The 23,003-nt window shown below is 41.8% G+C and overlaps 1 long non-coding RNA gene across 1 annotated transcript; it reads right to left on the bottom strand.

The window, feature by feature from the left end:
• Positions 1-10,404: 10,404 nt before the first annotated feature.
• LOC118652031 lies at positions 10,405-18,735 on the bottom strand. The gene is made up of 3 exons (XR_004966412.1): positions 17,771-18,735; positions 16,162-16,263; positions 10,405-10,885 (listed from the first exon to the last, which is right to left on the bottom strand). It is a non-coding gene; the product is annotated as an uncharacterized LOC118652031 (long non-coding RNA).
• Positions 18,736-23,003: the final 4,268 nt, after the last annotated feature.

The raw sequence follows: 23,003 nt of genomic DNA, 5'->3' as shown, positions 1-23,003 counted from the left end.
TACAGTGGGGCCTTGACTTATGAGTTTAATTCATTCCGTGATGGAGCTCATAACTCAAATTACTCGTATGTCAAATCTTAAAGTGAATGAGTGAGATACGTGATGCTGGGCTGATGTTGTGGCATTCACTGTGACGTTGGCTGCGCCAACTAGCAGTGGGGTATCTGAAGCTAGCTTGTAACCCGAATTTTAGCTTGCAACTCAAAGCAAAAAATCGGCCGAGAGACAGCTCGTATCTCAAAAAACTCGTTAGTGAGGACACTCATACCCCACTGTATACTATTTGACTCAGAAATTCCACTTCTAGGATTTTATCTTTAAAAAATCACCAAAAAATGTACACAATGATGAATTACAAAGATATTTAATTTCTATTGTTTGTAAACAAAGCGAATGTATAATAGCAGATTGGCTGAATGAATAGCAGGACCTTCCTATGTGACAGGGGAAATGCCTCTTCCTTAGCCTCTAGTTTTCTGGCTTTTCCTCAATTTTCCTGGCTTCTTTCCCCATTCCTTTCTCTTCCCAGAGGTACAATGATTGGTCAGTTACAGGCATTGAGTGGGGGTGATCAAAGTCCCTCTGCTTGGAGAAGTTGCCCTTTCTTTTTTTAAAAAATATTTTTATTGATTTCACAGAGGAAGGGAGAGGAAGAGAGATAGAAACATCAATCATGAGAGGGAATCATTGATTGGCTGCCTCCTGCAGGTTGGACCAAGCCCACAACCCAGGCATGTGCCCTTGACCGAAATCGAACATGGAACCCTTCGGTCCGCAGGCTGACGCTCTATCCACCGAGCCAAACTGGCTAGGGCAAGAAGTTGCCCTTTCTTCATCCCTCTCCACAGGTCCAAAGGGAGTTCAAGGACCTGGTGAGATGTCTGCTTTAAGCTTTTCCTGAAGTAGTTTCTTCCAAGGTCTGAACAGAAGGACAGAGTCAGAGAGCCAAATTTATTTCTCATGTTGAGCTACATCTTCCAATTTGGCCTTAATTAGAAATAAGGGTGATATTTTGGTTCTCCATCTGCTATCTTATCTCTCTATTGATTTGTGTGGAAAAGATGGGTGCTACTTATTGATCTTTCTCAAAGACCCTGAAAAACATTCAGTAGAAAACAATGTTGCTACTAAAACTAGTATAGAAACTTATAATTGAAATGGTTATATTTTTCAAGTGAAAAAGCAGGTTACAAAACAATTTGTAATACACAGCTTAGAAAACCGAGACATACCAATATATTGTGGTATTTTCTTCTTATTCTGTATTTTCTAAATTTTTCTACATGAATATTTTTGTTTGTTTTTAAATGTATAAATGTATGCAATGAATTACTCCACTCAAACATCATCTGCTCTGAAGCTCTCCCTGTGCTCCTCCTGACTCCCTGGCATCACCATGCCTCCTCTAAGCCCTAACTTACCCTATGTAGGGACATTTCTATAACATTACTGTGTATAATAATCATTTATTTAGATGTCTCTTTTCTAATAGATTGAGAGCTCCTTGGGGTAGTGTCCTTATTTTATCCATCTGTTATCACAGCAACCATCAGGGCACTTGGCTCATAATTAATTCCCAATTCATGCTTATCCAATGTATTGTTGAGCAAAAGGATGAAGGACACTTTAATAAGGTTCCCAATACCTAAAAGGGTGATGGCAGGGGAAAAGGCAAGCAGCTGTCTCTTCTTTAGAAATGGAAAAAGGAGGTGGGCTGGAAGTTGGGAAGTGCGATAAACTCTTTTCAGTAGCAAGAGATGTTATCCTCCTGTGCGGGAAGGCTGACCCTTCCCTCTGCATATGGTATAAAGAGGAGGCCTATCATCCAAGGGAGGTAGTTGGGGTATGCCTCAGCCTTAGGCAGGGGTGGCCCCGGGTGAACTCAGGGAGGCCCCTCATCCTTTGATCAAATTTAGACAAGTGAGCCTTTACTGCCATCGCATCACAGGGAACAGCCCTACCTAACAGCCTGGTGTGCCTCCTATATGCAACAGGGGCAAGTGTGCTCCAGAGAATAAAGATTTATAGGTAGCCTCCACACATCTCTGCACCCGATGAATCTTGCAACATTATGACTCCATCACTGCCAGGCTGTAGCAAACTGAATGTCGTTTTCTCAACGCCAAAACAAAGCAGCTGCAGGGGGAAAGTTGTCCATTCTCGTAGACTTTGGCTTCTGCTCACACCTAGCACCTTGCACTGGGCCTACTTTGTGCAAAGCCACCTTGTCATAAGTCCTCTCCCATGGTAGTGAGCATCTGTTTTCCTCTGCCCAGGATCCCTTCTGCTAACAGTCACAGATGATGCCCTTTTCTCTGTGTAATCATGCTTTTTGGAGCTCAGATCATGTACTTCCTGTTGAAAGCCTGATTCCTCCTCCTTGGTGGACCTGTGACCCAGTCCTCACCTAATCCTCATGTGTGTCACCCACCTGTGAGAGCACAGAACCCCTCCAGCTACAGTGCTTGGCTCAGCACTGAGCATGTGACCGAGGCCGGTCCAATCAGAATTGACTTGCCAATGCTATCATGAATTGGGTATTGTCTCTTCATTGGGGTTGAAACTGAAGGGATTGAAGTCTGTAGTTGCTGATGGCCAGCTTTGCCACAGTATGGGTATGGTGCGTGTGTGTGTGTGTGTGTGTGTGTGTGTGTGTGTGTGTGTGTGTGTAGGGGTGTGTGTTGGGGTGTGTGTGTGTGAGGGGAACCTGCAAGGGAGCAAAAACAACAGCACATAGATAACTCTTTCTGGAAAGAATAGCATTTGGAAGTAGGTAATTGTTTTTTATTGGCGTTTTGGTCTTGGACAAATTTAAATTCTGTTAGCTTATCCTTGGTTAATAATGGTAATTATCATTAATTGCTCCAGTGAGGATCAGATAACCTAATGTACATGAAACACAATATAAAAATGTAAAAAGTTATTTTCATTTAATGTTTTTTTTTAATTGATTTCAGAGAGAGTAAGGGAGAGGGAGACAGAAACATCATTGATGAGAGAGAATTATCAATCTACTGCCTCCTGCATGCCCCCTACTAGAGATGGGGCCCAAAATCTGGACATGTGCTCTGACCAGGATTCCAACCATGACCTCCTGGTTCATGGGTCCACGATCAACTACCAACACACACCAGTTGGGCTATTTTCATTTAAACGTGAACTGTTTAGAAAAAACTGAAAGGAAGGAGAAAAAATTGTAAGGAGTTGAGACCACCAGATCAGTCCCTCCCTGCTCTCCCCCTGTCCCCCTCAGAACCCAGCATAGGGCCTAAATAATAACAAGACACACAGAGTTAATTAATCTTCATTAAATGAGTGAATACAGGACAAAAGGATTCATTATAATAGGACAATGTTTTCACTGAAAATCATTTTGTGCAAATCTGATGTGATTGTTCGTGGTTCCTGTCGGCGCCATGGAAATGTGCTGTTCAGATCTTAAAGATAGTCTGCAGTGGGCATGATAGACTGATAGCCCTAATTGCTAACCCTTGGGGTCCACCATTATCTCTCATTTTTATTTTAGCTATTCTTAGGGGTGTGAAGTGGTATGTCATTGTGGTTTTAATTTGCATTTTTTGGACAGTTGATGATGAGCATTTTTTCATATGATTATTAGTTATTGGCATATTTTCTTTGGAGAAATGTCTATTAATACCCTTTGCCCATTTTAATTGGTCTATTTGTCATTTTATTATTGAGTTTCAAAAGTTATTTATGCACCTGGATACAAGTCCCTGTAAGAGTTAGGATTTGCAAATATTTTCTCTCATTCTGTGGGTTGTCTCTTCACTTCCTTGATGATATATTTTGCAACAAAACTGAAATGTTTAAAATTTTGATGCAGTCCAATTTTTTTTTTCTTGTACTTTATGTCATATCTAAGTAACCTTTCTCTAACCCAAGATCATAACATATTTACAGTGATGTATATAGTTTTAGCTCTTACATTCTGCACTGTAATCCATTTTGAGTAAATTTTTATATATATGGTATGAGGCAGAGGTCCAATTTCATTGTTTGGTATGGGTATCCATCTGTTCCTGAACCACTTTTTTAAGAAGGCTATTCTTTCCCCCATTGAACTGTAGCTTTGTGGTGAGTTTTGAAATTGGGAAGAGTGAGTCCTCCAACTGTTTTTTTTTTTTTTTTTTTTTCAAGACAGTTTTGGTTATTCAGAGTCACATTTCCACATGAATGCTGGATAATTTTTGTGGGATGCAGGACCCCTCTTATGGGTAATTTTGACTCAGGGACTCCCCATTAGCTTGCCTGAAATTTTCTCAGAGCTGTGCTGAGTTGAGACTCTTCTTTTTTTTTTTTTTTAATTTTTATTGCTTAAAGTATTACAAAGGGTATTACATATGTGTCCATTTTATCCCCCCGCCCTAGACAGTCCCCTAGCCTCCCCTATCCCCCAATGTCTTATGTCCACTGGTTATGCTTATATGCATGCATACAAGTCCTTTGGTTGATCTCTTACCCCCCTACCTCCTGCCCCGCAACCCTCCCCGGCCTTCCTGCTGCAGTTTGACAATCTGTTTGAGGCAGCTCTGCCTCTGTATCTATTATTGTTCAAAAGTTTATAATGGTCTCTATTATCCATGAATGAGTGAGATCATGTGGTATTTTTCCTTCATTGACTGGCTTATTTCACTTAGTATAATGCTCTCCAGTTCCATCCATGACGTTGCAAATGGTAAGAGTTCCTTCCTTTTTAGAGCAGCATAGTATTCCATCGTGTAGATGTACCACAGTTTTCTAATCCATTCATCTACTGATGGGCACTTAGGCTGTTTCCAGATCTTAGCTATGGTGAATTGTGCTGCTATGAACATAGGGGTGCATATATCCTTTCTGATTGGTGTTTCTGGTTTCTTGGGATATATTCCTAGAAGTGGGATCACAGGGTCAAATGGGAGTTCCATTTTCAGTTTTTTAAGGAAACTCCATACTGTCTTCCATAGTGGCTGCACCAGTCTGCATTCCCACCAGCAGTGCACAAGTGTTCCTTTTTCTCCACATCCTCTCCAGCACTTGTCGTTTGTTGATTTGTTGATGATAGCCAGTCTGACAGGTGTGAGATGGTACCTCATTGTTGTTTTGATTTGCATCTCTCGGATGATTAGTGACTTTGAGCATGTTTTCATATGTCTCTTGGCTTTCTGAATGTCCTCTTTTGAAAGGTGTCTATTTAGGTCCTTTGCCCATTTTTTGATTGGATTGTTTATCTTCCTTTTGTTAAGTTGTATGAGTTCCCTATAAATTTTGGAGATTAGGCCCTTATCAGATATGACATTGGCAAATATGTTTTCCCACACAGTGGGTTTTCTCGTTGTTTTGTTGATGGTTTCTTTTGCTGTGCAGAAGCTTTTTATTTTGATGTAGTCCCATTTGTTCATTTTCTCTTTCATTTCAAGTGCCCTAGGAGCTGTATCAGTGAAGAAATTGCTTCGGCATATGTCTGAGATTTTGTTGCCTTTGGATTCTTCTAGAATTTTTATGGTTTCCTGTCGTACATTTAAGTCCTTTATCCATTTTGAGTTTATTTTTGTGTATGGTGTAAGTTGGTGGTCTAGTTTCATTTTCTTGCATATATCTGTCCAATTTTCCCAACACCATTTATTGAAGAGACTATCTTGGCTCCATTGTATGTTCTTGCCTCCTTTGTCAAATATTAATTGAGCATATTGGTTCGGGCCGATTTCTGGGCTCTCTATTCTATTCCATTGATCTATATGCCTATTCTTGTGCCAGTACCAGGCAGTTTTGAGAACAGTGGCTTTGTAATACATCTTGATATCTGGTATTGAGATCCCACCTACTTTGGTCTTTTTCAGGATTGCTGCAGCTATTCGGGGTCTTTTTTTATTCCAGATGAATTTTTGGAGAGTTCGTTCTAGATCTCTGAAGTATGCCATTGGTATTTTAATGGGAAGTGCATTGAATTTATAGATTGCTTTGGGTAGTATGGACATTTTAATGATGTTGATTCTACCAATCCATGAACACGGTATGTTCTTCCATCCGTTTATGTCTTCCTCTATATCATTTTTCAACGTCCTGTAGTTTTCTGAGTACAGGTCTTTTACCTCTTTAGTTAAGTTTATTCCTAGGTAGCTTAATTTTTTTGGTGCGATGGTAAACGGGATTGTTTTTATAATCTCTCTTTCTGAAAGTTCACTATTGGTGTATAGAAATGCCTCGGATTTCTTGGGGTTAATTTTGTATCCTGCTACATTGCCAAATTCATGTATTAAGTCCAGTAGCTTTTTGATGGAGTCTCTAGGGTTTTGTATGTATAATATCATGTCGTCTGCAAATAAGGACAGTTTTACTTCCTCTTTTCCAATTTGGATGCCTTTTATTTCTTCTTCTTGCCGAATTGCAATGGCTAACACTTCCAGTACTATGTTGAAGAGGAGTGGTGAGAGGGGGCATCCCTGTCTTGTTCCTGTTCTTAGGGGGAATGGTGTTAGTTTTTGTCCATTGAGTATGATGTTGGCTGTGGGCCTGTCATATATGGCTTTTATTATGTTGAGGTATGATCCTTCTACTCCCACCTTGCTGAGAGCTTTTATCAAAAATGGGTGTTGAATTTTGTCAAATGCTTTTTCTGCATCAATTGATATGACCATGTGGTTTTTTTCTTTCAATTTGTTTATGTGATGTATCACGTTTATTGATTTGCGGATATTGTACCATCCTTGCATCCCTGGGATAAATCCTACTTGGTCATGGTGTATGATCTTTCTGATGTACTGCTGGATCCGATTTGCTAAGATTTTGTTGAGGATTTTGGCATCTATGTTCATGAGGGATATTGGCCTGTAATTCTCTTTCATTGTGTTGTCTTTACCTGGTTTTGGTATTAGGGTGATGCTGGCTTCATAGAATGAGCTTGGAAGTGTTCCTTCCTCTTGAATTTTTTGTAGTAGTCTGAGGAGGATAGGTTTCAGTTCTTCCTTGAATGTTTGGTAAAACTCCCCTGTGAAGCCGTCTGGTCCTGGGCTTTTGTTTGCTGGAAGCTTTTTGATGACTGCTTCAATTTCTTCCATAGTTATTGGCCTGTTGAGATTTTTAGATTCTTCCTGATTGAGTTTTGGAATGTTGTATTTTTCTAGGAATTTGTCCATTTCCTCCAGGTTGTCTAGTTTGTTGGAGTAGAGCTGTCCATATTTATTTTTTAACAATCATTTGTATTTCTGTGGGGTCTGTTGTTATTTCGCCTCTATCGTTTCTGATTTTGTTTATTTGGGTCCTCTCTCTTTGCTTCTTGGTGAGTCTGGCTAGAGGTTTGTCAATCTTGTTTATCCTTTCAAAGAACCAGCTCTTGGTTTCATTGATTTTCTGTATTGTTTTTTTGGTACTCTATGTCATTTATTTCTGCTCTAATCTTTATTATCTCCTTCCTTCTGCTCACTCTGGGGTTTTCTTGTTGCTCTCTTTCTAATTCTTTGAGTTGTAGAGTTAGATGATTTACTACCATTTTTTCTTGTTTTTTGAGATAGGCCTGTAGAGCTATAAACTTCCCTCTCAGGACTGCTTTCATTGTGTCCCATAGGTTTTGGATTGTTGTGTTTTCATTGTCATTAGTTTCCAGGATGTTTCGAATTTCTTCTTTGATTTCATTGGTAACCCAATCAATATTTAATAGCATGGTATTCAGCTTCCAGGTGTTTGAGTATTTTGGGTTGTTTTTATTGTAGTTTATTTCTAATATTATGCCATCGTGGTCTGCGAAGACGCTTTTTATGATTTCAATCTTCTTGAATTTGGGGATACTTTGCTTGTGACCCAATATATGGTCTATTTTTGAATATGTCCTATGAGCATTTGAGTAGAATGTATATTCCCTGGCTTTCGGGTGAAGTGTTCTGAAGATGTCTATTAAGTCCATCTGATCTAGTGAGTCATTTAGGATTGCTGTATCTTTGCTGATTATTTGTCTAGAAGACTTATCCAGTGCTGTCAGTGGTGTATTAAAGTCCCCTACAATGATTGTATTGTTGTCGATCTCTCCTTTGATATCCTCCAGGAGTTTTTTTATGAATTTGGGTGCTCCTGCATTGGGTGCATATATGTTTACCAGGGTTATATCTTCTTGTTGTATTGATCCCTTTAGTATTATGAAGTGGCCTTCCTTATCTCTTGTTATGGCCTTCACTTTGAGGTCTATTTTGTCCGATATAAGTATTGCTACCCCAGCTTTCTTTTCCTTTCCATTTGCCTGAAAGATATTTTTCCATCCTTTCACTTTCAGTCTGTGTGAGTCCCTTCTAATGAGGTGGGTTTCTTGTAGACAGCAGATGTATGGGTCATGTTTTTTTATCCATTCAGCCACTCGATGTCTTTTGTTTGGAGCATTTAGTCCGTTTACGTTTAAAGTTATTATAGAAAGGTACTTGTTTGTAGGCATTTCTGTTTTTGTGTGGCTGTTTTCTTTCTGAGCTTTTTATTTCTTATTTTTATACCAGTCCCTTTAGCATTCCTTGCATTGCTGGCTTGGTGGTGATAAACTCCCTTAGCCTTTTTTTGTCTGTGAAGCTTCTTACTTCCCCTTCAAGTTTGAATGATAGCCTTGCTGGATAGAGTATTCTTGGATTCAGTCCTTTGCTTTGCATCACTTTGTAAATTTCCGTCCATTCTTTTCTGGCCTGATGTGTTTCTGTTGAGAAATCATTTGACAATCTAATGGGAGATCCCTTGTATGTAACTTTCCGTCTCTCTCTTGCAGCCTGTAAGATTCTCTCTTTGTCCTGAACATTTGCCATGGTAATTATGATGTGTCTTGGTGTGGGTCTTTTTGGGTTCACCTTGTTTGGGACTCTCTGGGCTTGTGTGACTTTTTTCTTCCCCACCTCAGGGAAGTTTTCTGATATTATTTCTTCTAATAGGTTTTCTAATCCTTGTTCATCCTTCTGTTGTTCTGGTACCCCTATTATTCGTATGTTGTTTCGTTTCATGTTGTCCCAAAGCTCCCTTAGGCTCTCCTCCTGTCTTTTCATTTTTTTCTCCAATTGCAGTACGTTTTGGGTGTGTTTTGCTTCCTTGTCTTCTAAATCACTAATTCGGTCCTCCGCTTCTCCTAGTCTACTGTTGATACTTTCAATGGAGTTTTTCATTGCAGTTATATCACTCTTCATTTCTTCTTGGGTCTTACTTAAGTTGTTGATTTTTTCATCTGTTTCTTCTAGCTTCTTGGAGAGGTTGTCGATTTTTTCCTCCATCCGGTTTATGCACTCTAGGACCCTTATTCTGAATTCTTTTTCTGTCATGTTGCATGCCTCTGTATTACTTAGCTGCTTTTCTGGAGAGTCCTCCTTTTCTTTCCTTTGGGGGTTTCTTTGTCTACCCATGTTTGATCTCGCTGACATATCTAGACGTTGAGTCGTTCAGTGGCTGCTCCCTTGGTGGCAGTGACTCCTTGGTCTGTGGTTGCTCTTCGGGCGGTTGCGGTAGCAGCTGCTCTTCAGTTGGCAGCAGCTCCTCTGGTGGGTGCTGTTCACAGCTGTGGTGGCTCTTCTGGCTGGTGGAGCAAGGTTTCACGTACAGCTGCTGTTCCTCAGCAGAGGGTGTGGTGCTCAGGAGGTTGCTGTTGCTTGGATCTGCTGCGTTGATTTAAAGGCACAAAATACAACACAACAAGGCACCACGTACCAGGCACTATACACAAATATATTCACGATATTAATAACCCCAAATAAAGGTGACCACCTGAATTAAGAGAATTAGGGGATAAGGAAGAAGGAAGAGAAAAAGAGAAAAGAGAAAAAAGAAAAGAAAATTAGGGACCAAAAAAAGGAGTGCAAAAATGAAATTGGGAAAAAGGAGGGGGGAAAATAAAAGCGAGAAAAGAAAAGAAAAGAAAAAAAAAGAGCGAAAAGAGAGAATGAAGTGGAAGAGGGGAAGAGACTTTTTTATATGAGGAGAATACTCCTATAGAACAGCCATTAATCCCAACAAATTCCAGCAACAGCTCCCTGGAGATGAATGCAAACTAGAAACAACCAATAATATAACGATGAAAATAGAATGGAGAACACTAATCCCAAAATAAAATAAAGAGAAAATAAAATGGCACTTTAAAAAAAAAATGGTAAAATGGTAGCAGTAATAATACTGGTTAAAAATAAGAAGGTAGTAATTAAAAGGGTAAAATCAGGTGATGGAAAAAAGAAGAAAAAAAAAAGAAAAAAAAGAAGAAGAAAAGGAAAAAAAGAAAAAAAAAGAGAAAAAAAATTGGTTTCTTAGTTAAAAGGTGAAAAAAGAAAAAAAAAATATTGCAGTAGTGAAGGTCCTTCAGTTCTTCTATTCTTCAGTGTGGCTCGCCTTAGACCTTTCCAGGGGAGTTCTGCTCTTCCCGGCTGCAAACCGTCTCGCCAGCTGAGGAATTTCGCCAATTCGGGGTGGATGTTACTAGTTTCAGCTGCTCACTCCATTTGCTCAGGGACACGACCTGGGACGCGTCTGCCTATACCGCCGCCATCTTCCAAAAAAAAAAGCCGAGACTCTTCTTGATGGATATTCCTTCCCCACTCCACTCCTTTCACAGGTGTCAGACCTGCATCAGTATCTAAAGGCTCTCCTTGCCTACTTCTGCTACCTCTGTTTATTCTTCACAGGCATTTCCCTCAGTAAATCTCCTGCAAATCTAATCCTGTCTTAAAATCTGCTTTTCAAAGGGTTTCTTAAGCTTGGAATTTTTAAATCCAATTCCAAGTCCTTTGGATATACTTGGAAATATATTAATCAACCAAGGAGGGGAAATTTTAACTTCTAGAAAACACTCCTTCTTATAAGAGATGAGGCCCAGGATCCTCTTCATTAGGAGTAAGCAGGCACAGCTTTGAATGTCTTGACCATAGTTCTTCTCTAGTCAGGACTGCAATGGCAAGTGTTTCAAGTGAAAATGAAGTACAGTAAGTCTTTGGGGGTTGCTATTCACTTGATCACCCATAATCACGTGACCTGGCAATTTTTTTCTTGCAGTTTAACCCAGTTGGATTTTAGATTTATCTCATTTGCAGCCAAAATCATCCTAACCACTGTTGACATTCGAGTGGCTGTGAGACACTGTAGCAGTGTCCCTGTAAGAAATTCACCATTTTACTCCAGCTAGTTCAAGTTTGCATTCTATAATTTGCAATCAAGAGAGTGAATAAAATGTTCATGTTACCAAAAATTATGTAAGAAGATAAATTAACAATTATTTTGCATAGCAAGAGAAAATCAACCTTCATTTTAACTTTCTCTACATGACAATATTTAATCTATCTCTGAAGAGGTAAAATTAAATAAGAAAGGGTTTAGTAGACATTAAAAGAAATAGGAAGGAAGAATCATGACCACTATTATGTACTAGATACTTTTAGGAAGCAACAATTTCATAACCAAAGGGAAATGTTTATTCAATCAAGAAAGGAGATAGAAATAATTTCAGTTCCAATAAAACATTATCTTTTGAAGCCTGGCACCCACCTGAGTAAGGAAAGAAAATAAACATAGCTACCAGAGTCAGGAAGAAACTGTTATGGCAAAAGATCACTTAGCAAGAACGTGCAGTCATCAGTGAAGCTCTGATGAAGAGCAGCTAGCTGGGCACCATATATCAGGCCCTCTGTTATTCACTGAAAAAAGATGAAAGGATACACTTCCTAGCTTCATTTGTTCACAATGTAGTGGGGAGATAAAGATTTATTTTTTAAAACAGATTTATTGAGATATAATTCACATACCATAAAAGTCACCTATTTAAAAGTGTGTAATTCCATGGTTTCTGGTATATTCTGTTAACTTTTTATTTTAAGACTAGAGGCCTGGTGCACAAAAATTTGTGCACTCGGGGAGAAGGGGGGGGTCCCTCAGCCCGGCCTGTGCCCTCTCGGGAGATAACGACCTGCTGGCTTAGGCCTGCTCCCGGGTGGCAGAGGGAAGGCCCAATCCCTAGGTGCAGCCCCTGGTTGGGCTCAGAGCAGGGCCGATTGGCGAGTTGGGGCGCCGCCCCTGTCATACACAGAGCAGGGCGGATCGGGAGGTTGCGATGCCACCCTCAGTCATGCTCAGGGTAGGGCCGATTGGGGGGTTGGGGCACCGCCCCCTGTCACACTCAAGGCAGGGTCGATGGGGAGGTTGTGGCGCCACCCCCTATCACGCACAGAGCAGGGCCAATCAGGGGGTTGGGGCGCTGCCCCCTGTCACTCACAGAGCAGGACCCATCAGGGGGGTTGGGACTCCGTACCCTGTCACGCACAGAGCAGGGTCGATCAGGGGGTTGGGGAGCTCCCCCTTGTCATGCACAGAACAGGGTCGATCAGGGTGTTGGGGAGCTCCCCCCTGTCACACACAGAGCAGGGCGGATCAGGGGGTTGGGGTGCCGTACCCTGACACACTCAGGGCAGGGCCGATGGGGAGGTTATGGCTCTACCCCGTCACACACAGAGCAGGGCCAATCAGGGGGTTGGGGCGCCACACCCTATCACAGAGCTGCAGGGCGATCAGGGGGTTGGGGAGCTCCCCCCTATCAGGCACAGAGCAGGGCTGATCAGGGGGTTGGGGCACCTTCCCCTGTCATGAACAGAGCAGGGCAGATAGGGAGGTTGTGGCCCCACCCCCTGTCACACACAGAGCCGTAGGGCAATCAGGGGGTTTGGGCGCTGCCCCGTCACGCTGATCCTGGTGCTGGGAGGCCTCGCAGCTCCGCTGATCCCAGTGCTGGGAGGCATATTACCCTTTTACTATATAGGGTAGAGGCCGGGTGCATGTGTGGGGGCTGGCTGGTTTTCCCTGAAGGGTGTCCTGGATCAGGGTGGGGGTCCCCACTGGGGTGCCTGGCCCGCCTGGATGAGGGGATGATGGCTGTTTGCAGCTGGTCACACACCCTTCAGGGTGGGGGTCCCCACTGGGGTGCCTGGCCAGTCTGGGTGAGGGGCTGAGGGCTGTTTTCAGGCTGGGACTGAAGCTCCCAACTGCTCCTTTTTTTCTTTTTTCTTTTTTTTTATTCTGGGCCACCTTTAGCTCTGGGGCTCCAGCTCTTAGGCCTCCGCTCCTGAAAGCAGGTATCTGGTTTGTTTCGGTTCTATAATCGAAACTCTGTATTAACTCCAGCTCTGAGATCCTGGCTGGCTGAAAGCTGGTTTCTGGGGTTTTGTTTAGCTTCTATATGTTACAATGTTTCTTAAACTGCAGGCTCAGAGGCCAGCAAGGCAGGTGGGGAACGTTGGAGTCCTCCATCACTGAAGCAAGCAAGCCTCATGTTAGTTTCAAGCTGCCTGACTGCCGGCCGCCATCTTGGCTGGCAGTTAATTTGCATATTTCGCTGATTAGCCAATGGGAAGGGTAGTGGTCGTACGCCAATTACCATGTTTCTCTTTTATTAGATAGGATGCTTACCCAAGGATGTTTTATTGATTTTTTTTTTTTTTTTTGAGAAAGAGGGAGGGAGAAAGATAAACATGCATGAGAAAGAAGCATCGATGGTTGCCTCCGTACATGCCCTGACCGGGACTCAAACCAGCAACCTTTTTGTGTCCAACAAACCAAGCCATTAAAAAAAATTGTGGTAAAATATTTATAATTTTTTATATTGAGCAAAAACTAGACAGCCTCTACACTTTTAGAACATTGAAATTTTACCTGCTGGGAACCATAAATAAGTCTGTTCCCTCTTGACACATGGCAGCTTTTAAAATGTCCACAGAAGGCCACCACATTTTATTTTATCCAAGCTCTGTCTAGTTCTTTTCATTATGCTTCATTTACTATGCTAATAGACCTTCTGTTTTTTACTCTTTTCTTTGAATAAGATCTGCTTTGTTAAAGTCTGTTTTAGTCAGGGTTTGCTGGAGAAACAGAACTAATAGGGTGTATTTATGAGAGAGAGAGAGAGAGAGAGAGAGAGAGAGAGAGAGAGAAAGAGAGAGAGAGAGAGAATTTGATTGATTTTAAGAAATTGGCTCACATGATTATGGAGGCTGGCAAATCCAAAATCTATAGGGTGAGCAGCAGGCTGGAGAGATAAGAGAGCTGATGTTGCTGCAGAATTCCGTCTTGCTTGGGGAGGCCAGTCTTCTGGTCTATTCAGGGCCTCAAGTGATTGGATGAAGGTTGCCCACATTATGGAGGACAATCTTCTTCTCTCCAAGTTACCGAGTTAAATGCTGATTTCATCCAAAAACACTCTTACAGAAACACCTAGCATAGTGTTTGACCACATAGTTGGGCACTGTGGGCCACCCATGCTGACATGTAAAATTAACCATCATAATTTCTATCTTGACAATATGGTGCATAGACATGAGCACAGCATACTGGGCACTTGACTACAAGGCTCTGTGATTGGTGAGGAGCGTGAATTGTGTCATTTTTCACTTTTTACACACCTCTGAGCCAGCCCTCTCTGCTGCTTTCACATGTGGACTGGTCCAGGTTCTTTGCACCTCAGAAGCAGATGACCATGAGATCAGATGTGCATCATATGCCATTTTTTCTTCCCATTACTCTGGTTAGGTTTCTTGAAAGAATAATCTATACTCATTTATTCCATTTCCTCATGTGCTATTCCTTAACTTTTTCTGTCTGGCTTCTGTCTCCACTCACTATTCCTAGTTCCCAAATTCAGTGGGAGCCATGGCCCAGCATTCCCCACCCTCTGAAGCACTGGACACTATCACTGTCCCCCCACTGGAAACCCTTCCTCCCTTGGCTAATAAGATCCACTTCCCCTTCTGTTCAGTTTAATAGCTTGTAATGACTGTATGTCAGGCACTGCTTCTTGCTGGGGACACATTTGTTCTCTTGACTGTCTCTTCAGGTTACTTTTGTGGCATAGAAGAAAGAGCAGAGTAATATGTGGATTGCATAAGAACTCCATAAAATATGCATTAGCTATTAATTAAATACTGATTTTCTATAAAGTGCAAGACCTAATGAAAGGGATCCACCTCAAAACAAGTAAGATGTGGCCTTTCACCTTAGGGAATTAAAGGGCAATAAACATGTTCACAAATAAGTACATTATAAAGTAGAAAGTCAAGAGCTTTCAAAAAGATCTAATTATATGCTATAAGTCAAGATCAAAGGAAGGAAACCTACTTTTGGTCTTAGGAAATAACATTTGAGTTGCAACCTGAAGTGAGCACGGGATTTGAGCATGTAGAACAGAAGAGGGCCATTCGAGGCAGAAGTAGCTTCAGGAAAAAGGCAGACCTGTGGGAGGTGAGGTGGAAGGTGCACAGGCTGATTGTGGATGGCTGTTAGTTTTCATGCCAGTTTGGCATTTTTTCAATTGTTTAACAGGGACTTAGTGCAAATCTTTTGGCAGTGGCATAACACAGTAAGCAATGTGCTTTAGAAGGGTCCTCTGATAGCCACTAAAAGACCTGGAATGAGCAGTGAGGGTGCCTGATCAGGTGGCAGGAAATGGGGCTGAGTTAGAGGGCTGCCTGGAGAGAGAAGATTAGGGAATTGGAAGTCTTGCAGGGGATGGATGGATGTGGGAGAGGAAGAGTCAGGAAAGCTCCTGGTTTGGAAATTTGGTGACCAAGTTGGTGCTTCTTTTGCAGAAATAGGGTATTTATAGCTACATGTGTTTGGGTAATGTGGATTCAAGGAAGAGGTAAGACTTTTTCATGTAAAAAACCTGGATATCTAAAAACCATTGCCTGTATTCTGCTTGTGACTGAGGTACCACTGATGAGATACACTTCTCCAAGTTTAGAAGGTCAAGTGTGTTGAAAGCCACCTTCCTGACCCCTTCTCTTGGTTTTTGCTGGCATGAAATATTGTGTGTGTGTGTGTGTGTGTGTGTGTGTGTGTGTGTGTGTGTGTGTTGATGTTCTGAGTCAAGAGGCAGTTGTGTCTGGTGGCAACAGCCTGTTTTTGGCTTCCTGATCTCTAGATCTTGTTCATAGGTATATATTCTTGACACACTGCTCCTGGAGTAGTTAAGAGACAGTAGTGCCCAAGTATTTTCTTCTGAGAGTTTTTCCAACAAGTTTGAAAGCACCTAATGTTTGTGTCCCTCCACAATTCACATATAGAAGCCCTAATCCCTATGTGATGTATTTGGAGGTGGGGCCTTTGGGAGGTAACTAAGTTATGAGAGTGGAGCCCATGATGGGCTTAGCACTCGGACAAGAAGAGGCAAGAAAGCTACCTTACCTTCTGCCATGTGAGCACAGAGGAGGAGACAGCCACGTGCAGCTGGGAGGAGGGCTCTCACCAGAACCTGACCATGCTGGCACCTCATCTTGGACTTCCAGCCTCCAGAAGGGTGAGAAAGAAATTTCCTCTGTTTAAGCCGCCCTGTGGTATTTGGTTATTGCAGCCCCAGTCAAGACACAATTAGTATTACCCTTAATTAACCCTTTCCTGCTGAACTAGGTTCTGCTTCTTTCCCTGAGCCCTGGAGCCCAGTGTAAATACTCAACTGATGGGGGAAGGCACAAGTGAAACCCATGCCAGAGTCAGAAACACTGACCCAAAGGATAAACGGAAAACGTGTCATGAAGTGTAAAGGTGAGGGTCTGCTAACAATGGTCAGATGCAGTAGAAAAAAGTAGGGAAGATGAGGTTGAAGACAAAGCAGATGTGAACGTTGAAAGTCACCTTGGAGGACACTATCTCACTGAGTGGCAGAAACCAGGCTGCAAAGAAGACTCTGGACACCGAAGGCAAAGGGGTTCTCTCACGAAGTCCCTCATGGGAGGGGTGAGAGGACAGTTCATGGAGGGGGTGGGGGAGGACAGATGCAGTTTCTGGTTAGGGTGGGAGGTTACAGCAGCCCACATTAAAGCTACTTAATTATAACTATTTGTAATTCAAATAGCCTAGAAATTTATAAAATATGAACATCACTTAAAGTCCCCTTTACAATAGCATCTTTTAATTTGAAGAAGAAATGAATATGAGATAATGTCTAGTTTTGAGTCTCCGTGTTTTTTTGGTCAATGATCACTTTTTTATTTCAGAACCTTTGTTAGCTCATCTAACAGGCATGGACTTTCTTACTTCAAAATGGATGTAGGCAAATCTATCCAACTGACCTGCTGAGCCTTCGTTTCATTTATTTTCCTAGTTCTCACCTGTCATGTTCCTCAGGAGCTGAGGATTCACTTCCTCTTAACATCCTGTCTGGCTTGCAACATTGCACTAAAATTCCCTTGACTCCCTAGAACCTACTGACTAAGCTGCTAGCAGCTTGAGGGGAGGATTAGATTTTATTCTTCATATTTGTGGCAACCAGTATGGTGCTCAACAAAAGAGCAGTAAATGGTTTAGTCACTGAACAAATACCAATTTATTGAGAATCTACCCACTGCAATGGGGTGAACAAGACAAACACAAATGCCACCAATATTGCATTTTGTGTCATTCACGCTCCTCTGTGTTCCTTCTAAGTGGTTCCAAGGAGCTCAGCTACTGTATGTCCCTGAGTGACAGCAGGGTGTTAATGTTGCTCTCATATAACAAGTCCAATTAATGTTGTGATGAATAAATTCCCCCTACCCTTTGACCTCTCAGTAGCTAAAGGGCTTTTAATGTAATATTTGATGATCAGACCAAAGACTATATGGCCAATAGTGATAAGAGTGTGTTCCACTCCTATGGGAACGTATGCACAGGTGACCCAAAGCGCCTCATTTGGATACACCAATACAGACGTCAAAGAGTACTTATTATTAATTAATATGGCCAAGCTTAACCAAAAACTAAGAAGAGAGAAGACACAGGGAACAAACAATGCAAGAAATCACACAGGTTTATTTACCAGAGAGCTGATGGGTTTCAGTCCTTGGCAGGCCACCCAGAGACACTTGCTGACAGAGACACACGGAGGTCGTCAAATACGCTGCGGCAGGAGCTCGGTCTCTTGACTCAAAGAGAGGCCTCTAACAGTCTGGGCTCAGAAGCAGAGCAGGGACGGCAGTTTCCAGGGGGAAGGAGAACGTCTTGTCTGTGGAGGTCAGACAGGCGTCTGACTGCTGCTGTGAGAGTCCTTCTTTTATGCCCCATGGGTGGGCTTCTTCAGTGTCTCATATCAGTGTGCTCTGGTGGCCTTCTGGGCTTATCAGGATACACACGCAGGGAGTTACAAGTTGTTTACACGCAGGGAGTTACAAGTTACTTATCAGGGTCACATACACACACACACACACACAAATTAAGTCTTCTAAGTAAAGTTTAAAATTCACTCTAATAAAAATGAAATTTGATTATGCTATCTTATACTAACTAAACTTATTACTATAACAGAGTGAGAAAGAAATGCCTTCTGTTTAAGCTGCCCTGTGGTATTCCCTGTCTTCCATGCGACATTACTTTCCATTTGTGATCCATCATTCTGTACATGCTGTGGGCTATCACATGTCACATGTTGTCTTAGTTTATTCAGGCTGCTATAACAAAGTACCACAGACTGAGCTAGCTTTTCAGCAATAGAGATTGATTTCTCAGTTCTGGAGGCTGGAGGTCTGAGTTTCGGGTGCAAGCATGGTTGCCTGAAGGTCCTGGTCTGGGTTGTAGACTTCTGGTTGTATCCTCATGGGTAGTATAGGCCAACAATCTCTCTGGAGTTTCTTGTATTAGGGTACCAATCCTATTCATGAGAGTTCCACCTTCATGACTTAATTGCCTTCCAAAGACCTATCTCTTAACACTGTCACATAGGTGTTAGTGAAATAGGAAGTTTAGGGGGATATAGGCAGGTTTAGGAAATTTTAAAAAATTAAAGGTCCATGGAAAAAACACAGGGCTACAGACTGGGAGAAGTTACATTTCCATAAGACAAGGAAATAGATGCAGCAGAAGTTACATTTCCAGAAGACAAGGGAACTGGGAATAACAAAAGGTCTATATTTACAATATAAAGGAGGAAGAAATCCCAGATGGAATGGGAGAACAATGAGGGAGGAGGGCCTCACATGTCCCATGTGATATTTGACCTTTGAACTCAGGAGTTGCTATAGTAACCAAATCAAAGGGAATATTGGCCAATCAGAGGGGATATCAGGACACAGGGACTTGCAGCCCTTATAAGCCTTGGAAACAGAAACTCTGGCGGGACTCTTGCCCTCCCCAGGTGGGAGTCTGTGCTGTGAGATTCTTTCCTTCCCCACGTGGGAGTCTATACTTGTTCTTCAATAAATTTCCACCTTTGCTATACCACCTTCCCTCTGTGGATTCATTCTTCAACTCTGACAAAGAATCCAGGAACCATCCTTCCCAGGGGAATACCACGTGTTCCAGTCCAAAAATCCCGTATTATTAGGATTGAACGTGTGAATTTGGGGAGTACACAAACATTCAGACTATATGCTCTGTGTTTTTTGTTTTGTTTTTTTAATTTCCAAACTAAAAAGTAAATGGACTTGGAGAATAGACAGTGAGCCATCAATTTGCCAAAAAGGAGACATCTGAGGTGTGGACCTGACTTATTTAACACACATCTTGAAGACAATAAGAGCGCATAGAAACCCACAGGGCTGTTCACACTGCTTATCTTGAATCTCCCTCTGCGTCCTCTTTGTGTATGTTTATGATCTTTGCTCTCAAGCTACCCGCTTTTACTCCTACAACAAATGGTTAACCCAAATCTGGCCTCTGTGTGTCTCACTGTTTTTTCCATCTGAGCGCCTACTGCCTTGTGAAGAAGTGAATTTAGAGTGCTTTAGAACTCATCAAATAACCAAAGCTGTTGATCAATGTTTCACTCTCAACATCCATGTTTCTGTCTCTCCCTTCCTTCTTCTCTCTCTAAAATCTGTAAGAATATATCCTCAAGTGAGGATTAAAAAAAATTATCCAGAGCTTCCCTCCTCTTGGTGGCTGCCCTTTGGATGGGGGATAAGGTCTTATTTGTATGTCATTTTTATTAAACTGTTTAACTTAGGATGCCTTTGTTGGAAAATGGCTCTGGTTCAACCCACCACTGCGGCCTCCACATGGTTGTGCCAGCAAGCAGGCCCCCAACAGGTTGTCCTGCCAGGGGTCTCATCCTTTGCCGAGCTAGGGAAATCGAACAAGGCCTTTTCCCTCCACCCCAACACGCTCTTTTTTGGGTAAAAAATAAGAAATCGTTCTACTAGTTAGGCATAAGAAATTACCAAAGACTGCATTTGAAAAGCAGTATCTGAAGAAATCTAAACACAATTTGATACTAAATTTAATAATTTTTACTAAATTTAATGTGTTCTACTAAGTCAACCTTAAAACTTTTTTTGAGTTAAAAAGCTCAAAATGGAGCCCTTCAGAGCAGCTGCTTTTAACACAGGCAGAAGATGTGAAAGGTTTGATCCTTGCTGAGGGAGGGGCTTTTTGCCGGCTGTACGAAAGCCTCCCCTTCTGCTCCAAGTGCTTAGCTAACAGCTCTTCTCCCCCCCATTGGTGAAGAGCAAAAATAACTGTCCTTGATGCGGAGTCAACATAAAAAGTCACGAAAAGAATTTCCCCCAAATTTCATGACATTTATTTCCTTGAGGCTTGCTTCCCTCATCCTGCTAAATTCTACACATTAGCATAACTTGTATTTCAGAATTAAACAAAGATCTGGGATGTGCTGCCTCTCAGTGAGCAACATTTTTTCTCAAACTATCCATGCAAAATATAATGGAATAGAAACAAATAATGACAGGTCAGAAGAGCTTTCCATGCAAATTCTAATGCAAACATGCAGCTGGGCTTGGGACTTCTTTCTTGGGGCTGGTTCAGTCCTGGTTTCTTTGGTGTTATTCAGTCCACTGTTCTTATAAATTCAAAAAAACACTTCACGTTCCCTTACAGGTTCTTTTGAAGGTTTTTCTTAGAGCAGTGATGGGAGCAAAGAGAGAAACTTCCATAAATCTCATTGTTCATGATAACCACATCTGACAGATTTTTAAGAAGTTGCAGGAAAATCAGGTTCCAAGCTTTCATCCCTTCTATGGTTATAGCCTCCTGTGTGGTGTTTCCTGTAGCTGCTCCTTCTTTGCATGGCCTTGGACCCTTAGTACTTTATGCTCAGATTGCACTGGAGGCTTTGACTGATGTTCTGATATATATCTGGCAATTAAGATTGGCAAAGGGAAGCTGAGATGGCTGACACATGTTCCCTGCCTTACTGGGACAGGAATGTAAGGAATAAGTGAAGTGAGTGTTACAGGGAGGTAAGTGGTAACTGTAAGGTTGAGGGTGCACAGAGGAGGACAACAGGATTTCTACTTCAGCAACTGGGAGGAATGGGATGACACTACTTAGGCAGTGACTCAGGAATATTAGGGACAGAAGATGAGTTTGATTTTGGAGGTTGACTTTGATGTCTTTTTAAGATGTACAGGTAAGGTAGCCAGTTTGACAAAAACCCTAGAATACAGGACAAAGACTAAAACCAGCATGCCACTTGACACCTTGATGTTCAGTGTTTGCATCATGGGAGGGAAAATTGATAGAACGTTCTGTCTGCTACTTTGGGGACTCCCTAGGTCAAATGCATGTTACATTCATGCAGTAACTATATTTGTTTACTGGGTCTTTTATGTATTAGGTACTTTTATATTCCTGAATTCTTTGTTATTCCATGTTACAGAAAGCTGGGCAATATAGAGCCTCATGCTTTGCCCAGGTGAATTAATCACAGTGATACTCTGAGCATTCTTTTGAGTTAGTTTCCCAATTCACACCTACCTACCATGTGTTTCAAGATTTTGCTTATGACTTGTTCCTACTGGAAGCATTCCCTAGCTAGCCCTCTTGCAGGAATGAAGACTTACCATCCACATTTCACACCACACTGCTGCATGTGCTCAAGAGGTGTCTTTTAACTGATCTCTCCTGTGTCACTCTAATGGGGATCATCTCACCCCACATCTCCTAAGAATTGCTATGAGGATAAAATGTTGAAAGCACAAATATAGTGCCTGCGGAGTACAGCTGACCTCAGGCCAAGGAAATACCACAGCCTAATGCATCTGGATTTAAGGAAGGCTCCTAATCCAGTTTTTCGTGATTTTTTTTTTTTTTTTTTTTGTAGATGAAATAGAGAAATGTACCTGGAGAACAGCTCATAATTGCTGGATGATCTTTCTATAAAGATACAGATTAAGCAATTTATGAACCTGATGGACAGTCACTAATGAATGGCCCATCAGAGGTCTGTGCCTCATTCCTTGCTTCCCCATACATATTTTTTCTAAAATCAAGTTTGAGTCATGATTTAGATGAGCACATAGGTGGCATATTCATCCAATTCCACCATGTCACTACATAATTTGATACTAAGTTCTGCCAAGACATATTCCAGATGTTTTTCCTCTCCATCCTCCCACCCCAACACTGCCTTAATTCAAAGCTTTTGTCTCTCTGGTCTGATGTAATATGACAGCGGTTCTCAACCTGTGGGTCGCGACCCCTTTGGTGGTCGAACGACCCTTTCACAGGGGTTGCCTAAGACCATCCTGCATATCAGATATTTACATTATGATTCATAACAGTAGCAACATTACAGTTATGAAATAGCAATGAAAATAATTTTATGATTGGGTCACAACATGAGGAACTGTATTTAAAGGGCCAGAAGGTTGAGAACCACTGTGACATCATGTTTTACTTCATCTTCTATCTGTCCATGGGCATTGGCTTTCTCAAGCAGAAAAATGGTGTAGGACATAAGGCCCTATAGCCTGTGTAGGTCATGTAACCACTCTACACTCTATGTTAGTGTCTAAATGTTACCCCAGAGCTAAGAGCCTGCAGAAAATAAGCTTAGTCATCTGAGGACTTGCATGAAGTAGGCAAGAAAGCCAAAGGAGCTGGCTTGGGCCTGCATCTGCCAGGGACCAGCTCTGTGACACTGTCTACCAAGCCTCATCAGTGACAGTATTATGATATTCCCACCCTGTTATCTCCTAGAGTGATGAGCACCACATAAGACTGAAAAATGCTAAATAAATGTTGAACACTATTATTATTAATGTTTTATCCCAATCTCTTTTTAGCCAATCAGGTAAACCTTGGGTATTAATACTAAA

This window comes from Myotis myotis, unplaced genomic scaffold (assembly GCF_014108235.1).
Source record: "Myotis myotis isolate mMyoMyo1 unplaced genomic scaffold, mMyoMyo1.p scaffold_m19_p_3, whole genome shotgun sequence".
Taxonomy (NCBI): domain Eukaryota; kingdom Metazoa; phylum Chordata; class Mammalia; order Chiroptera; family Vespertilionidae; genus Myotis; species Myotis myotis.
Note: the sequence above shows the minus strand (reverse complement) of the source record. Positions and strands in the feature narration are given on the sequence as shown.